Source organism: Xylocopa sonorina, chromosome 11 (genome assembly GCF_050948175.1).
Source record: "Xylocopa sonorina isolate GNS202 chromosome 11, iyXylSono1_principal, whole genome shotgun sequence".
NCBI classification, from domain to species: domain Eukaryota; kingdom Metazoa; phylum Arthropoda; class Insecta; order Hymenoptera; family Apidae; genus Xylocopa; species Xylocopa sonorina.
The window spans coordinates 160,895-179,742 of record NC_135203.1 but is presented as its reverse complement, the minus strand read 5'-3'; the positions used below and the strand labels follow the sequence as shown (position 1 = coordinate 179,742).

Sequence of the window (18,848 nt, the reverse complement as noted above, 5' to 3'; positions counted from 1 at the left end):
CGCCCGTAATTCGAGTTTTTTGCTCGATTTTACGGGTCGTCGCTGCGAAATAGCAGCATTTAGTTTGATTAAAATCACCGTTTATTTGTTTTAATTAAGAGATCGGGGTACACGGAGGCCCTTTACACCCCGTGTAACTCGATACGTCGCGGTCCGGAGTTTTCCAGGCCGTGTGGAGTGTATCGTGGAAAGTTAAACCGTTTGCGGTTACTAGTCACGTACGCGAAGCACGGTTCGTTCGTGCGGGGCTGTGTCCACCGGGCACAGCGGATTTGTTTTATTTTATTTTATTTTAGTTTAATTTATTAGATTCATCCGTCCGTTAACCCGTATTAATATATTAATTTATTCGCGTTCGCGTTCGGGATTGTCCGTTGTCTATTCTGTATATATATTTATTTATTCAATTTGTCCTTTGTCTTACGTGTTCGTTCGCTCGACCGTTAACCGTCTGTGTTTGCTCCGGTGAGCGTTTTGTTTTATTATTTTAACTTATTATTTTATTAGACGAGCCGAGTGTTTGCGTTGCGACACTATCGTAACGATGGCGGGTAATAGCAGCAAAAACGATAGTACAAATAGTAATAGTGAGCGCGTGGTGTTGCTGCATTACCCGTTCCCTGCGGAATTTCCTTGCCCGTTCTGCTACCTTGGCAGAACTGTGTGCAAAAAGGGAGCGTGTGTCTATCTGAGACACACGGATCTATTCAAACATTTAAAGATCCATCACCCCGGTGCGATCAAAAGGTGGGTGTGCGGTGAGTGCGGCTTCACCGACGAAAGTGCGTATGCACTGAAGCGTGTGAAGTCGCACCACCAAACAAAACACCCGTCCACCGGGGGTCCGTGTGTCTCCGTTAGACACAACTCCCTTGCAGGGAGTGCCGCCCGCGCAACGCCCGGCGATAGCGTTGCCGAGTCGCGACCTCGTGACGTGGTGGATCTCTCCACCGAGAGTGAGGTCTCCTTTCCCCCCTGGGTGTTTCCCCGGTGACCTGTGGGGGCGCAACGACGTGCGCCTCCACCAGACCACGAACAACTACTGCTCGCCCAAATGTTTTCAGAGCAACGGGGACGGCTGCCTCCACCGCAGCCATAACATCAACAACGACGACGACAACAACAACAACAACAACATCTACAGCGTCGAAGGGGGCCTCCTCGAGTACGTCAAAGAGGACAATCGCTAACACCACCACGCAACCCCGGCGAGGAACTCGTCCACCCACCGCCGGAAAAACGACAAGGACAGTGAGATCCACCACCACTACCACTACTACTACTACCACGGTGGGATCCAGCGCCGCGACGAGAAGCTCCGTCACCCTCGCGGCGCTATTCCAGCGAAGCCGGCGCTCCTCCGCGGACGAGGCGAGCCCCAACTCCACCAGGACCAGCAGCGGGTCGGGGCCCAAGGGGAGGATTTCAGGGGGCACTTCCACCACGCCCCCTGCCCCCGCAAGGGGGAAGAAGAGCCCGGCGGCGCCCGCAGCAGCTGGGAGGAAGAGGCGGGCGTCGACCGAGCCTCCCCAACCCGACCCGCCCCGACGCATCCTCCCATCGAGGAGGGTGACCCCCTCCACAACCTTCGCGGAGGTCACCCGGGGCAGCCCGTCCGCCGTGGCTGGAGCGGCGGTGGTGTCTAGGAATACAAGAGCGACGTCTCTCCCGCCCGCATTACCAAGGATCACGCGGGCGGCAGCCAAGAGGATGGGGGGCGCGTCCACCACCTCCAGCGCCCCCCCAGCGACACCACCACTGCAGGGCCCACCACCCACGCCCTGCAGCGCTCCGGCCACACTTACCACCACGACGGTGACGACATCGGTCCGTGGCTCTCCAATTATGACGGTGGCCGTCATTACACCTACGGCGGTCACCGTCGCGGCGCGGACGCCGCCAGCCACGGGCCGCGCCTCCACCCCGCCAGCCAGGACGACTCGGGCGACGTCCCTCCCGCCCGGGTCGTCCGCGAAGAGGCCTATCAGGGGACGCCTGTCCCCTCCGGGGGGCAGAGGGGCCACCCAGACCACCGGGGTGTCCCTTCGGGTGGAGGCGCGTGGGGAGGGGACCGAGAAGAGGAGGTCCCTACCTTCGCCCAGGCCCCTCCCCACCATACGGGAATCTTCGTCGTCATCGTCGGATGACGAGAGAGCGCCGGCGGCCGTCCCCAAGGAGGGACCGGCCCGGACAAGGCGGAGGCGCCGCTGCTTGGGGAGCAGCGGCAGCAGCAGCAGCAGTAGCAGTAGCAGCTCCAGTAGCAGCAACAACAACAACAGGAGCAATACGAGCGCCGCGAGGGGACGGCAGAGCACGACACCAGGAGCGGCGAGGAGAAGGCGGTGGGTGGACCGCACAATAACCACTACGGACACGTCGGGGGATGAGGAGGCCCCAAGGCAGCCGTCCCCGCGGGTGGAGGGAACCGGTCCCTCCACTCGAAGGTCACCGAGGCCCCCCAGGGAAGAGGAAGGGGGCCTCAATATAGATAATTTATTAATACAAAATAGATTTTATTCGTTGACCGACCGGGCAACCAGCCCGGTCGCTAATGACAATTTTAATGACTCCCCCGGGCGAAACCGGGGGTGTGTTTGTGTGTGCAGGTGTGGAGGCGCGCGGGACCCGCCCGCGTCATCATCCCGGGGCAGCGTCGTCGTGGAGGCTCCGGTGAGGACGGCCCCGTCGAGCATTCGGGAAAGCCACCCGGTGAGTGCAACACGTGGGTATCGTGCGGGTGCCAGAGGCGGTCGTGCACCTGCAGCGACCGTGGGGCGGCGGCGCGGGACAGCGACATCGGGCCTCCCGGCTGCTTGCGAGCGGGTAGGCGGGGCGTCTCAGCCTCGGGCCCCGCGGCAATCTAGGGTGCCCCATCACCGAAGTGGAGGTCGCGACGCTGCGTCCGGCGCGCCACCAACCGGTAGACCCCGATCTAGGGGACGCCGGGAGGTGGACGTTGCCGCAAGGGCGCGGTTAGTGGCCTTCGCGGAGGGGGTGGGATCACCCGAGCAACTGGAGGCGCTCGCCACGAAGGTGGACGAGTACTTTCAGGGGCGGAGGGCCGCGGGACCCGGGGCTGGCGCACGGAGTGCCGCCTCCAGCGGGGGGGCCGGTCGGCGCCGGCCGGTCGCGGGGAGTGAGGGGCGTCGGGGCGATGTGGCCAATTCGATGGTGAGCGATGGCCCTCCCAGCGTCCCGGATCGCGTAGGGGAGGCTACCCGAATCCAACGTCTTTTCAGGGCGGATCGGAAGCGCGCGGTGCGGGAGATTCTCGCCGGAGAATCTCCCCATTGCAGTGTGCCCCTGGAACGGGTCCAGGAGCACTTTACGAACGTTTACTCGCTCCGAGCCCGCCCTGGTAGCCTTCCCTCTCTCTATGGGGAGGACCCGACCACTGAGTCGAACGATGCCCTGGTTTCCCCCTTCACGGAAGCCGAGGTCAGCCGTCGGTTAAAGCGGATGAAGCTTGCTTCTTCCGCCGGACCCGACGGTCTGACCTATGGTGACCTACGGAGGGGGGACCCAGGAGCGGTCCTCCTTACGGCGGTATTCAACACCTGCCGCCGCATGGAGAAGATTCCGGGGCGCTGGAAGCAGTCCAACACCGTCCTCCTTTTCAAGAAGGGTGATCGCGAGGACCTATCGAATTGGAGGCCTATCGCCCTGGGTGATGTCACCCCCAAGCTCTTCGCGGCGGTCGTCGCCGATCGGCTCACTCGTTGGGCCGTAGTCAACAAGCGGCTCAGCCAAGCACAGAAGGGCTTCTTGCCCTTCGAAGGCTGTCTGGAGCACAACTTTGTGCTTCAGCAGGCCATGGCTGCCGCTCGTAAGCAGCGTAGGGAGGTGGTGGTGGCGTGGTTGGATCTGGCCAACGCTTTCGGATCGGTTCCCCACGCCACCATCATCGATTCGCTGGCCGGCGCCGGCGCTCCCCGGCCGCTTATCAACATCGTCGCCAGCCTTTACGACGGCGTGGCGACGCGGGTCCGTACCGCTGAAGGGTACACGCCCTGGATCCCCATGAAGTCGGGGGTGAGGCAGGGCTGCCCACTTAGCCCGATCCTATTCGACCTTTCCATTGAGGCCATGGTTCGCGGGGCCGTGGACTCGGTGGAGGGTCTGAGTGTGAGAGGGCATAGGGTGACAGCCCTGGCGTACGCAGACGACGTGGCACTCGTCGCGTCATCCGTCGACGGAATGGGAAGGCTGTTGCAAGCAGCAGAGGGGACGGCTCGGCAGCTGGGGCTCTCCTTCAACCCCTCGAAGTGTGCAACCCTGCACATCAGAGGGGACGGGAGAGTCGCTAGCACCGAGTTCCGTCTAGTCGGGGGACTCGTTCCTGCCCTGTCGGAGGGGCAGAGTTACGAGCATCTGGGAGTGCCGACCGGGGTTCGGATCGACCAAACCCCGTATCCGACGATCCAAGCCTTACTAGTAGATCTTCGCGCGGTCGACGATTCCCTGCTCGCCCCCTGGCAAAAAATCGAGACCGTGGCGACATTCTTGTTGCCACGCCTCGATTTCGCGTTCAGGGGAGGCCACGTGCGAAGAACCGCTTTAGCCGATGCCGACAGGGTCATCAAACGCACGGTAAAGAGGTGGTTGCACCTCCCGCAGCGTGCCAGTGCGGAGCTGGTCTATATCCCCCCCGCTTGGGGTGGGTGCGGCCTTCTCCCGCTGGTGGATCTGGCCGACGTGGCGGCCGTGTCGCACGCGTTCAGGTTATTGAATGCGAGCGATCCGGTCGTTGCGGACTTGGCCAGGTCAGCGCTGTGTGACGCCGTGCGGGAGAAGGCCGGTCGGACCCTTGGGAGCAGGGGCCTTGCCGACTATCTCTCCGGCTCTTTGTCGGGCGAGATGGCGAGGCCATCGGCGGGCCGGGCTTCGTTCTGGTCGCGAGTAAGGAACGTCGGAATTCGTTCATGTGCGCGGCTTGGATTTAGTTGGAGGTGGGACGAGGTCCGTGAAGAGCTCTCGGTTGTGTGCCGCTCCCGGAATGGGCGTAGCGTTGTTGTGCCGCCTGCTGCCAAGGGCCAAGTCACGCGGAGGCTGAGGGCAGCAGTGGGAGAGTGCTACCTGGAAAGGCTTCTTCGGAAGCCTGACCAGGGGAAGGTTTTCGACGCGACCTCCCGTTGCGCGGTCAGTAACCACTTTCTGCGCACCGGGGGGTTTGTCCGCTTCGCTGATTGGCGCTTCGTTCACCGGGCCCGCCTCGACGTGTTGCCGCTAAATGGAGCACGTCGGTGGGGGACCGGTGACAAGCGTTGCCGGCGTTGCGGGCATGAGTTCGAGGGCCTTCCCCACGTGCTCTCCCACTGCGGTCCTCACTCCGCTGCCCGGCAGCTGCGGCATGACAGCCTCGTTCGTAGGCTCGTGACGGCTGTCCGTCTGCCAGGTGAGCTCCGGGTCAACAAGCGCGTCCCGGGAGTCGACGGCGAGCTGGCAGCCCTGCGTCCCGACATCGTCGTGGAGCACGGGCTGTCGAAAAACATCGTCGTGGTCGACGTGGCCGTGCCTTTCGAGAACACTCTCGAGGCAATTGAGGAGGCGAGGATGGGGAAGATATGCAAGTATCAACCCCTCGCCGAATCATTGCGGAGGCGCGGCTACCGAGTCCACGTAGATGCGTTCGTCGTCGGCGCCCTGGGCGCGTGGGACCCGGGGAACGAGTTTGTCCTGGACCTGCTGCGCGTCTCTCAGCGTTATGCAGCGCTGATGAGGCGTCTCATGATATCCGAGACAATAGCTTGGTCCAGGGATATTTACGTGGAGCACGTATCCGGGGTGCGTCAGTACCGGGCTCCACGGGGTACGTCCGAGGCGGAGTCGACATCGGCGGCGCTGAGCGGGAGCAGTGGAGGCGCCCGCGTCCCTGGGGTGGTGTCGCCCGCGGATCCTTAGGGCCTCCACACCTGGGCTGAGAGGACTGGCTGCTGGGGGACTGGAGCGGTTATTAAGGGCCTCCACATGATAAGGAACCCCTACTTATTTTATTCTATTTTACTACACTTAATCTACTCTATTCTATTTTACCATACTTAACTTACTCTATTTTATTCTATTCTACTTATTTTACTGTATTTATTTTACTTTTATTCACTTAAGGGGTACTTCTTATCTATTCTACCTCATTATATTTTAACTCATTCTTAATTTATTTGAACTTAGTTGCTATAGTATATCTATTTTATCTTAACATACACTAATTTATTTATTTATTTACTAATTTATTCTTCCTTTTTTATTCTGTGTTGACCATACGGCAGCTAATGAGTACCTTAATACCGCTTTGGAAGGCCTAGGGGTGACTGGTACCTCCGGCCCTGACTCGTGTGACTGCAGCTAAGCGCCTAATCCGCACACTGAGATTTTGCGATACACACGTCCAAGACACTCACTATACGAGCAACATATAGTACACATATATATATTGCATCTATAAGGATTCACCCTATGATTTATTTATTCATTAACATGACTGAGATAGACTCTGTGCAATATGCGTGCACTAGTCATTATGAAAGTAATACTCAAGTTCCTTTATAATATATAACCACGCTATAGTGTGAATAATAGATTAGAACTGACGTTGTGTGGGGTTTCTCCCCATCCTTGTTATTGTTACCATGATACACATTATACACTTAATTTGTGCGGTATAAACACAAATTGATATATTGTAAGACAATTGTATACCCCTGGGGCTTCGGCCTCAGGGGAACATTAGTTGAAAATAAAGAAGCGTTTATCTGTTCTTATCAGCTTAATATCTGATACACTCCTCATTAGGAGTCAGAATATTAACCTGATTTTTGGAAAAAGGCGGACCGCTGGGGCTTGCTCCACCTCCGCCGCGAGTCGACCCAGTATTGCAGTGCCTCTGGGACCGGCTCAATAAGCCTTTTCCAAAGATCAGTTTTTATCTAGTCAAACCCACGCACTTTGATTTATCCATCAGTAGCTATAAGTATTCGTTTTAACCTGTGTTCGACTCGCTCACCGGAGTGTCGCGTTATCATCCGCGTCGCGCGTGCTGTGTCCGTGAGTGGTGCAGTGTTCAGTGCGTTCGGCTTGCTGGTGAACTTCGGACTTGGTAAGTCTAACACTTGGAATTTCGGTGGAGGTCCCTTTCGCGCGTAGTTAGTTTAAAGTGCTCCCGATGCGGTGGTGTTGAACGCATCGGGTAGACGTTAGACGTCCATACGTGACGTCCCTCCTCCTAGGTCGACCATTTCGACCTCCGAGGAGTTTGAATCCGAGTAGATTCGGTTTGTTCGTCCTTGTACCCGGTTATAAGTGTAAACTTTACACTTATAGCCGTTGGTTTTGAATTCGACCTCTCCGTGTTTTGGGTGTTAGACTTTGCACGTACGCCCGTAATTCGAGTTTTTTGCTCGATTTTACGGGTCGTCGCTGCGAAATAGCAGCATTTAGTTTGATTAAAATCACCGTTTATTTGTTTTAATTAAGAGATCGGGGTACACGGAGGCCCTTTACACCCCGTGTAACTCGATACGTCGCGGTCCGGAGTTTTCCAGGCCGTGTGGAGTGTATCGTGGAAAGTTAAACCGTTTGCGGTTACTAGTCACGTACGCGAAGCACGGTTCGTTCGTGCGGGGCTGTGTCCACCGGGCACAGCGGATTTGTTTTATTTTATTTTATTTTAGTTTAATTTATTAGATTCATCCGTCCGTTAACCCGTATTAATATATTAATTTATTCGCGTTCGCGTTCGGGATTGTCCGTTGTCTATTCTGTATATATATTTATTTATTCAATTTGTCCTTTGTCTTACGTGTTCGTTCGCTCGACCGTTAACCGTCTGTGTTTGCTCCGGTGAGCGTTTTGTTTTATTATTTTAACTTATTATTTTATTAGACGAGCCGAGTGTTTGCGTTGCGACACTATCGTAACGATGGCGGGTAATAGCAGCAAAAACGATAGTACAAATAGTAATAGTGAGCGCGTGGTGTTGCTGCATTACCCGTTCCCTGCGGAATTTCCTTGCCCGTTCTGCTACCTTGGCAGAACTGTGTGCAAAAAGGGAGCGTGTGTCTATCTGAGACACACGGATCTATTCAAACATTTAAAGATCCATCACCCCGGTGCGATCAAAAGGTGGGTGTGCGGTGAGTGCGGCTTCACCGACGAAAGTGCGTATGCACTGAAGCGTGTGAAGTCGCACCACCAAACAAAACACCCGTCCACCGGGGGTCCGTGTGTCTCCGTTAGACACAACTCCCTTGCAGGGAGTGCCGCCCGCGCAACGCCCGGCGATAGCGTTGCCGAGTCGCGACCTCGTGACGTGGTGGATCTCTCCACCGAGAGTGAGGTCTCCTTTCCCCCCCTGGGTGTTTCCCCGGTGACCTGTGGGGGCGCAACGACGTGCGCCTCCACCAGACCACGAACAACTACTGCTCGCCCAAATGTTTTCAGAGCAACGGGGACGGCTGCCTCCACCGCAGCCATAACATCAACAACGACGACGACAACAACAACAACAACAACATCTACAGCGTCGAAGGGGGCCTCCTCGAGTACGTCAAAGAGGACAATCGCTAACACCACCACGCAACCCCGGCGAGGAACTCGTCCACCCACCGCCGGAAAAACGACAAGGACAGTGAGATCCACCACCACTACCACTACTACTACTACCACGGTGGGATCCAGCGCCGCGACGAGAAGCTCCGTCACCCTCGCGGCGCTATTCCAGCGAAGCCGGCGCTCCTCCGCGGACGAGGCGAGCCCCAACTCCACCAGGACCAGCAGCGGGTCGGGGCCCAAGGGGAGGATTTCAGGGGGCACTTCCACCACGCCCCCTGCCCCCGCAAGGGGGAAGAAGAGCCCGGCGGCGCCCGCAGCAGCTGGGAGGAAGAGGCGGGCGTCGACCGAGCCTCCCCAACCCGACCCGCCCCGACGCATCCTCCCATCGAGGAGGGTGACCCCCTCCACAACCTTCGCGGAGGTCACCCGGGGCAGCCCGTCCGCCGTGGCTGGAGCGGCGGTGGTGTCTAGGAATACAAGAGCGACGTCTCTCCCGCCCGCATTACCAAGGATCACGCGGGCGGCAGCCAAGAGGATGGGGGGCGCGTCCACCACCTCCAGCGCCCCCCCAGCGACACCACCACTGCAGGGCCCACCACCCACGCCCTGCAGCGCTCCGGCCACACTTACCACCACGACGGTGACGACATCGGTCCGTGGCTCTCCAATTATGACGGTGGCCGTCATTACACCTACGGCGGTCACCGTCGCGGCGCGGACGCCGCCAGCCACGGGCCGCGCCTCCACCCCGCCAGCCAGGACGACTCGGGCGACGTCCCTCCCGCCCGGGTCGTCCGCGAAGAGGCCTATCAGGGGACGCCTGTCCCCTCCGGGGGGCAGAGGGGCCACCCAGACCACCGGGGTGTCCCTTCGGGTGGAGGCGCGTGGGGAGGGGACCGAGAAGAGGAGGTCCCTACCTTCGCCCAGGCCCCTCCCCACCATACGGGAATCTTCGTCGTCATCGTCGGATGACGAGAGAGCGCCGGCGGCCGTCCCCAAGGAGGGACCGGCCCGGACAAGGCGGAGGCGCCGCTGCTTGGGGAGCAGCGGCAGCAGCAGCAGCAGTAGCAGTAGCAGCTCCAGTAGCAGCAACAACAACAACAGGAGCAATACGAGCGCCGCGAGGGGACGGCAGAGCACGACACCAGGAGCGGCGAGGAGAAGGCGGTGGGTGGACCGCACAATAACCACTACGGACACGTCGGGGGATGAGGAGGCCCCAAGGCAGCCGTCCCCGCGGGTGGAGGGAACCGGTCCCTCCACTCGAAGGTCACCGAGGCCCCCCAGGGAAGAGGAAGGGGGCCTCAATATAGATAATTTATTAATACAAAATAGATTTTATTCGTTGACCGACCGGGCAACCAGCCCGGTCGCTAATGACAATTTTAATGACTCCCCCGGGCGAAACCGGGGGTGTGTTTGTGTGTGCAGGTGTGGAGGCGCGCGGGACCCGCCCGCGTCATCATCCCGGGGCAGCGTCGTCGTGGAGGCTCCGGTGAGGACGGCCCCGTCGAGCATTCGGGAAAGCCACCCGGTGAGTGCAACACGTGGGTATCGTGCGGGTACCAGAGGCGGTCGTGCACCTGCAGCGACCGTGGGGCGGCGGCGCGGGACAGCGACATCGGGCCTCCCGGCTGCTTGCGAGCGGGTAGGCGGGGCGTCTCAGCCTCGGGCCCCGCGGCAATCTAGGGTGCCCCATCACCGAAGTGGAGGTCGCGACGCTGCGTCCGGCGCGCCACCAACCGGTAGACCCCGATCTAGGGGACGCCGGGAGGTGGACGTTGCCGCAAGGGCGCGGTTAGTGGCCTTCGCGGAGGGGGTGGGATCACCCGAGCAACTGGAGGCGCTCGCCACGAAGGTGGACGAGTACTTTCAGGGGCGGAGGGCCGCGGGACCCGGGGCTGGCGCACGGAGTGCCGCCTCCAGCGGGGGGGCCGGTCGGCGCCGGCCGGTCGCGGGGAGTGAGGGGCGTCGGGGCGATGTGGCCAATTCGATGGTGAGCGATGGCCCTCCCAGCGTCCCGGATCGCGTAGGGGAGGCTACCCGAATCCAACGTCTTTTCAGGGCGGATCGGAAGCGCGCGGTGCGGGAGATTCTCGCCGGAGAATCTCCCCATTGCAGTGTGCCCCTGGAACGGGTCCAGGAGCACTTTACGAACGTTTACTCGCTCCGAGCCCGCCCTGGTAGCCTTCCCTCTCTCTATGGGGAGGACCCGACCACTGAGTCGAACGATGCCCTGGTTTCCCCCTTCACGGAAGCCGAGGTCAGCCGTCGGTTAAAGCGGATGAAGCTTGCTTCTTCCGCCGGACCCGACGGTCTGACCTATGGTGACCTACGGAGGGGGGACCCAGGAGCGGTCCTCCTTACGGCGGTATTCAACACCTGCCGCCGCATGGAGAAGATTCCGGGGCGCTGGAAGCAGTCCAACACCGTCCTCCTTTTCAAGAAGGGTGATCGCGAGGACCTATCGAATTGGAGGCCTATCGCCCTGGGTGATGTCACCCCCAAGCTCTTCGCGGCGGTCGTCGCCGATCGGCTCACTCGTTGGGCCGTAGTCAACAAGCGGCTCAGCCAAGCACAGAAGGGCTTCTTGCCCTTCGAAGGCTGTCTGGAGCACAACTTTGTGCTTCAGCAGGCCATGGCTGCCGCTCGTAAGCAGCGTAGGGAGGTGGTGGTGGCGTGGTTGGATCTGGCCAACGCTTTCGGTTCGGTTCCCCACGCCACCATCATCGATTCGCTGGCCGGCGCCGGCGCTCCCCGGCCGCTTATCAACATCGTCGCCAGCCTTTACGACGGCGTGGCGACACGGGTCCGTACCGCTGAAGGGTACACGCCCTGGATCCCCATGAAGTCGGGGGTGAGGCAGGGCTGCCCACTTAGCCCGATCCTATTCGACCTTTCCATTGAGGCCATGGTTCGCGGGGCCGTGGACTCGGTGGAGGGTCTGAGTGTGAGAGGGCATAAGGTGACAGCCCTGGCGTACGCAGACGACGTGGCACTCGTCGCGTCATCCGTCGACGGAATGGGAAGGCTATTGCAAGCAGCAGAGGGGACGGCTCGGCAGCTGGGGCTCTCCTTCAACCCCTCGAAGTGTGCAACCCTGCACATCAGAGGGGACGGGAGGGTTTCTGGCACCGAGTTCCGTCTAGTCGGGGGACTCGTTCCTGCCCTGTCGGAGGGGCAGAGTTACGAGCATCTGGGAGTGCCGACCGGGGTTCGGATCGACCAAACCCCGTATCCGACGATCCAAGCCTTATTAGTAGATCTTCGCGCGGTCGACGATTCCCTGCTCGCCCCCTGGCAAAAAATCGAGACCGTGGCGACATTCCTGTTGCCACGCCTCGATTTCGCGTTCAGGGGAGGCCACGTGCGAAGAACCGCTTTAGCCGATGCCGACAGGGTCATCAAACGCACGGTAAAGAGGTGGTTGCACCTCCCGCAGCGTGCCAGTGCGGAGCTGGTCTATATCCCCCCCGCTTGGGGTGGGTGCGGCCTTCTCCCGCTGGTGGATCTGGCCGACGTGGCGACCGTGTCGCACGCGTTCAGGTTATTGAATGCGAGCGATCCGGTCGTTGCGGACTTGGCCAGGTCAGCGCTGTGTGACGCCGTGCGGGAGAAGGCCGGTCGGACCCTTGGGAGCAGGGGCCTTGCCGACTATCTCTCCGGCTCTTTGTCGGGCGAGATGGCGAGGCCATCGGCGGGCCGGGCTTCGTTCTGGTCGCGAGTAAGGAACGTCGGGATTCGTTCTTGTGCGCGGCTTGGATTCAGTTGGAGATGGGACGAGGTCCGTGAAGAGCTCTCGGTTGTGTGCCGCTCCCGGAATGGGCGTAGCGTTGTTGTGCCGCCTGCTGCCAAGGGCCAAGTCACGCGGAGGCTGAGGGCAGCAGTGGGAGAGTGCTACCTGGAAAGGCTTCTTCGGAAGCCTGACCAGGGGAAGGTTTTCGACGCGACCTCCCGTTGCGCGGTCAGTAACCACTTTCTGCGCACCGGGGGGTATGTCCGCTTCGCTGATTGGCGCTTCGTTCACCGGGCCCGCCTCGACGTGTTGCCGCTAAATGGAGCACGTCGGTGGGGGACCGGTGACAAGCGTTGCCGGCGTTGCGGGCATGAGTTCGAGGGCCTTCCCCACGTGCTCTCCCACTGCGGTCCTCACTCCGCTGCCCGGCAGCTGCGGCATGACGGCCTCGTTCATAGGCTCGTGGCGGCTGCCCGTCTGCCAGGGGAGATCCGGGTCAATAAGCGCGTCCCGGGAGTCGACGGCGAGCTGGCAGCCCTGCGTCCCGACATCGTCGTGGAGCACGGGCTGTCGAAAAACATCGTCGTGGTCGACGTGGCCGTGCCTTTCGAGAACACTCTCGAGGCAATTGAGGAGGCGAGGATGGGGAAGATACGCAAGTATCAACCCCTCGCCGAATCATTGCGGAGGCGCGGCTACCGAGTCCACGTAGATGCGTTCGTCGTCGGCGCCCTGGGCGCGTGGGACCCGGGGAATGAGTTTGTCCTGGACCTGCTGCGCGTCTCTCAGCGTTATGCAGCGCTGATGAGGCGTCTCATGATATCTGAGACAATAGCCTGGTCCAGAGATATCTACGTGGAGCATGTATCCGGGGTGCGTCAGTACCGGGCTCCACGGGGTTCGTCCGAGGCGGGGTCGACATCGGCGGCGCTGAGCGGGAGCAGTGGAGGCGCCCGCGTCCCTGGGGTGGTGCCGCCTGCGGATCCTTAGGGCCTCCACATCTGCGGATCGGGGAGTCTAGCCGCCGGGAGGGGAGCTGGATCTGTATGGCCTCCACTTAACGTATTCTATTTTAAACTATGTTAACTCATGCTAATTTATTTATTTTATTTATTTTACTTTATCTAGTCTATAGTATTTTACTCTATTCTACTCTAGTTGTTTTATTTATTCTACTCTATTCTACCCCGTTTTATTTTATTTTATTTACTCTATCTATTTTATCTATCTCACTTTTCTTGATTTTATTCTACTGTATTTATTTTATCTTTATCTTTACCTGACTAGCTCGTTTATTTGAAGATATTTATATATTTATTATCTATTTTTATCTATTTGTTTATGATTAATTTAGTAACAGATCCATATGCATTACTTCTCCACTCAATATATGGCGGCCTGCATTCTCCCGATCCAACATGTGTGACTCGGATTGAGCGTACATCCGCACTAAGACTGTGAACGAGGACGCGTACATCTAGTGTGCTACAGTGGGATGCATACTGAGCTTATAACTCGTGTACACACTATGTGATGCACTAATGCATACTGTGCAATATTCTATTTAAACTTATTGACAATTGTTTTGAAGTATATATGACTATCGTATCAGTCATGTAGTTATTATTTATTGTAATACTGTTGTGATCTGTATTCTGTACACCAAAATTGTTGTTGTAACTATACATAAGATGTTGCGTCAGGGGTTAGTCCCCAACACAACTTATGATAAAATTATTGTACTTTGTTAATTCGTGCGGATTAGACACGGAGATATATTGTAAACTGATTGTATACCCCTGGGGCTCCGGCCCCAGGGGAACATTAATTGATAATAAACGCTTTTAATCTGTTCTTATCAGCTTAATATCTGATACACTCCTCATTAGGAGTCAGAATATTAACCTGATTTTTGGAAAAAGGCGGACCGCTGGGGCTTGCTCCACCTCCGCCGCGAGTCGACCCAGTATTGCAGTGCCTCTGGGACCGGCTCAATAAGAGTTTCCAAAGATCAGATATATTCTTTTAACCATTAAACCCACACACTTGATCTTCTCCGTCAGTAGCTATAAGTATTCGTTTTAACCTGTGTTCGACTCGCTCACCGGAGTGTCGCGTTATCATCCGCGTCGCGCGTGCTGTGTCCGTGTGTGGTGCAGTGATCAGTGCGTTCGACTCAGCTGGTGGACTTCGGATTTGGTAAGTCTAACACTTGGAATATCGGTGGAGGTCCCTTCCGCGTGATTAGTTTAAAGTGCTCCCGATGCGGTGGTGTTGAACGCATCGGGTAGACGTTAGACGTCCATACGTGACGTCCCTCCTCCTAGGTCGACCATTTCGACCTCCGAGGAGTTTGAATCCGAGTAGATTCGGTTTGTTCGACCTTATACCCGGTTATAAGTGTAAACTTTACACTTATAGCCGTTGGTTTTGAATTCGACCTCTCCGTGTTTTGGGTGTTAGACTGTTTGCACGTACACCCGTAATTCGAGTTTTTTGCTCGATTTTACGGGTCGTCGCTGCGAAATAGCAGCATTTAGTTTGATTAAAATCACCGATTTATTTGTTTTAATTAAGAGATCGGGGTACACGGAGGCCCTTTACACCCCGTGTAACTCGATACTTCGCGTTTCCGGAGTTTTCCAGGCCGTGTGGAGTGTATCGTGAAAAGTTAAACCGTTTGCGGTTGCTAGTCACGTACGCGAAGCACGGTTCGTTCGTGCGGGGCTGTGTCCACCGGGCACAGCGGAATTGTTTTATATTATTTTATTCTATTTATTTTATTAGATTCCGCTTCGTCCGTTAATTCGTGTTAATATATTAATTTATTCGCGTTCGCGTTCGGGATTGTCCGTTGTCTATTCTGTGTATATACTTATTTATTCAATTTGTCCTTTGTCTTACGTGTTCGTTCGCTCGACCGTTAACCGTTTGTGTTTGCTCCGGTGAGCGTTTTGTTTTATTATTATAACTTATTTATTTTATTAGACGAGCCGAGTGTTTGCGTTGCGACACTATCGTAACGATGGCGGGTAATAGCAGCAAAAACGATAGTACAAATAGTAATAGTGAGCGCGTGGTGTTGCTGCATTACCCGTTCCCGGCAGAATTTCCTTGCCCGTTCTGCTACCTTGGCAGAACCGTGTGCAAAAAGGGAGCGTGTGTCTATCTGAGACACACGGATTTATTTAAACACTTAAAGATCCATCACCCCGGTGCGATCAAAAGGTGGGTGTGCGGTGAGTGCGGCTTCACCGACGAAAGTGCGTATGCACTGAAGCGTGTGAAGTCGCACCACCAAACAAAACACCCGTCCACCGGGGGTCCGGGTGTCTCCGTTAGACACAACTCCCTTGCAGGGAGTGCCGCCCGCGCAACGCCCGGCGATAGCGTTGCCGAGTCGCGACCCGTTGACGCGGTGGAGGCGTTCTCCACCGAGAACGAGGCCTCTTTTCCCCCTCTGGGGGCGTCCCCGGTGACCTGTGGGGGCACTACAACGTGTGCCTCCACTTCAACAAGGACTACAAAAACAATAACGACAACAACAACAACTAAGAGTCCAAATGTTTTCAGAGTATCGGGGACGGCTGCCTCTACTGCAGCCAAGACGACATCGAGAGGGGCCTCCTCCACATCGTCAACCAAAGGTACCACCACCACGCAACCCCGGCGAGGAACCCGTCCACCCACCGCCGGGACAACGAAAGCAAGGACGTCTAGATCCTCCACCACCACAATCACAACGACAACGACAACGACAGTGGTGGGGAGCAGCGCCGCGACACGGAGCTCCGTCACCCTCGCGGCGTTCCTTCAACGAAGCCGGCGCTCCTCCGCGGACGAGGCGAGCCCCAACTCCACCAGGACCAGCAGCGGGTCGGGGCCCAAGGGGAGGATTTCAGGGGGCTCTACCACCACGCCCCCTGCCCCCGCAAGGGGGAAGAAGAGCCCGGCGGCGCCCGCAGCAGCTGGGAGGAAGAGGCGGGCGTCGACCGAGCCTCCCCAACCCGACCCGCCCCGACGAATTCTTCCGTCAAGAAGGGTGACCCCCACAACCACCTTCGCGGAGGTCACCCGGGGCAGCCCGTCCGCCGTGGCTGGAGCGGCGGTGGTGTCAAGGAGTACAAGAGCGACGTCTCTCCCGCCCGCGTTGCCCAGGATAACGCGGGCGGCAGCGAAGAGGATGGGGGGCGCGTCCACCACCTCCAGCGCCCCCCCAGCGACACCACCACTGCAGGGCCCTCCACCAACGCCCTGCAGCGCTCCGGCCACGCTTACTACCACGACGATGACGACATCGGTCCGTGGCTCGCCTATAATGACGGTGGCCGTCGTGTCACCTGTGGCGGTCACCGTCGCGGCGCGGACGCCGCCAGCCACGGGCCGCGCCTCCACCCCGCCAGCCAGGACGACTCGGGCGACGTCCCTCCCGCCCGGGTCGTCCGCGAAGAGGCCTATCAGGGGACGCCTGTCCCCTCCGGGGGGCAGAGGGGACACCCAGACCACCGGGGTGTCCCTTCGGGTGGAGGCGCGTGGGGAGGGGACCGAGAAGAGGAGGTCCCTACCTTCGCCCGGGCCCCTCCCCACCATACGGGAATCTTCGTCGTCATCGTCGGACGAAGAGAGAGCGCCGGCGGCCGTCCACGAGGAGGGACCGGCCCGGACGACCAGACGGAGGCGCCGCTGCATTGGCAGTAGCGGCAGCAGCAGCAGCAGCAGTGGCAGCAGCAGCAGGAACAGCCACACGAGCGCCGCGAGGGGACGGACTGGACCAACACCAGGAGCGGCGAGAAGGCGGTGGGTGGACCGCACCATTACCTCCACCACGGATTCGTCGGGGGAAGAGGAGGCCCCAAGGCAGCCGTCCCCGCGGGTGGAGGGAACCGGTCCCTCCACTCGAAGGTCACCGAGGCTCCCCAGGGAGGAGGAGGGGGGCCTCAATGTTAATAATTTAATAAATAATAATAGATTTTATTTATTGACCGATCGGGCAACCAGCCCGGTCAATTCCGAACATTTTATTGACTCCCCCGGGCGAAACCGGGGGTGTGCTTGTGTGTGCAGGTGTGGAGGCGCGCGGGACCCGCCCGCGTCATCATCCCGGGGCAGCGTCGTCGTGGAGGCTCCGGTGAGGATGGCCCCGTCGAGCATTCGGGAAAGCCACCCGGTGAGTGTGACACGTGGGTATCGTGCGGGTACCAGAGGCGGTCGTGCACCTGCAGCGACCGTGGGGCGGCGGCGCGGGACAGCGACATCGGGCCTCCCGGCTGCTTGCGAGCGGGTAGGCGGGGCGTCTCAGCCTCGGGCCCCGCGGCAATCTAGGGTGCCCCATCCCCGAGGTGGAGGTCGCGACGCTGTGTCCGGCGCGCCACCAACCGGTAGACCCCGATCTAGGAGACGCCGGGAGGTGGACGTTGCCGCAAGGGCGCGGTTAGTGGCCTTCGCGGAGGGGGTGGGTTCACTCGAGCAACTGGAGGCGCTCGCCACGAAGGTGGACGAGTACTTTCAGGGGCGGAGGGCCGCGGGACCCGGGGCTGGCGCACGGAGTGCCGCCTCCAGCGGGGGGGCCGGTCGGCGCCGGCCAGTCGCGGGGAGTGAGGGGCGTCGGGGTGATGTGGCCAATTCGATGGTGAGCGATGGCCCTCCCAGCGTCCCGGATCGCGTAGGGGAGGCTACCCGAATCCAACGTCTTTTCAGGGCGGATCGGAAGCGCGCGGTGCGGGAGATTCTCGCCGGAGAATCTCCCCATTGCAGTGTGCCCCTGGAACGGGTCCAGGAGCACTTTACGAACGTTTACTCGCTCCGAGCCCGCCCTGGTAGCCTTCCCTCTCTCTATGGGGAGGACCCGACCACTGAGTCGAACGATGCCCTGGTTTCCCCCTTCACGGAAGCCGAGGTCAGCCGTCGGCTAAAGCGGATGAAGCTGGCTTCTTCCGCCGGACCCGACGGTCTGACCTATGGTGACCTACGGAGGGGGGACCCAGGAGCGGTCCTCCTTACGGCGGTATTCAACACCTGCCGCCGCATGGAGAAGATTCCGGGGCGCTGGAAGGAGTCCAACACCGTCCTCCTTTTCAAGAAGGGTGATCGCGAGGACCTATCGAATTGGAGGCCTATCGCCCTGGGTGATGTCACCCCCAAGCTCTTCGCGGCGGTCGTCGCCGATCGGCTCACTCGTTGGGCCGTAGTCAACAAGCGGCTCAGCCAAGCACAGAAGGGCTTCTTGCCCTTCGAAGGCTGTCTGGAGCACAACTTTGTGCTTCAGCAGGCCATGGCTGCCGCTCGTAAGCAGCGTAGGGAGGTGGTGGTGGCGTGGTTGGATCTGGCCAACGCTTTCGGTTCGGTTCCCCACGCCACCATCATCGATTCGCTGGCCGGCGCCGGCGCTCCCCGGCCGCTTATCAACATCGTCACCAGCCTTTACGACGGCGTGGCGACGCGGGTCCGTACCGCTGAAGGGTACACGCACTGGATCCCCATGAAGTCGGGGGTGAGGCAGGGCTGCCCACTTAGCCCGATCCTATTCGACCTTTCCATTGAGGCCATGGTTCGCGGGGCCGTGGAC

At 59.0% G+C, this 18,848-nt stretch overlaps 2 pseudogenes; both read left to right on the top strand.

The window, feature by feature from the left end:
- Window positions 1-6,720: 6,720 nt before the first annotated feature.
- On the top strand, window positions 6,721-6,900 carry LOC143429520 (U2 spliceosomal RNA; annotated as a pseudogene).
- Window positions 6,901-14,104: 7,204 nt separating this feature from the next.
- On the top strand, window positions 14,105-14,283 carry LOC143429527 (U2 spliceosomal RNA; annotated as a pseudogene).
- Window positions 14,284-18,848: the final 4,565 nt, after the last annotated feature.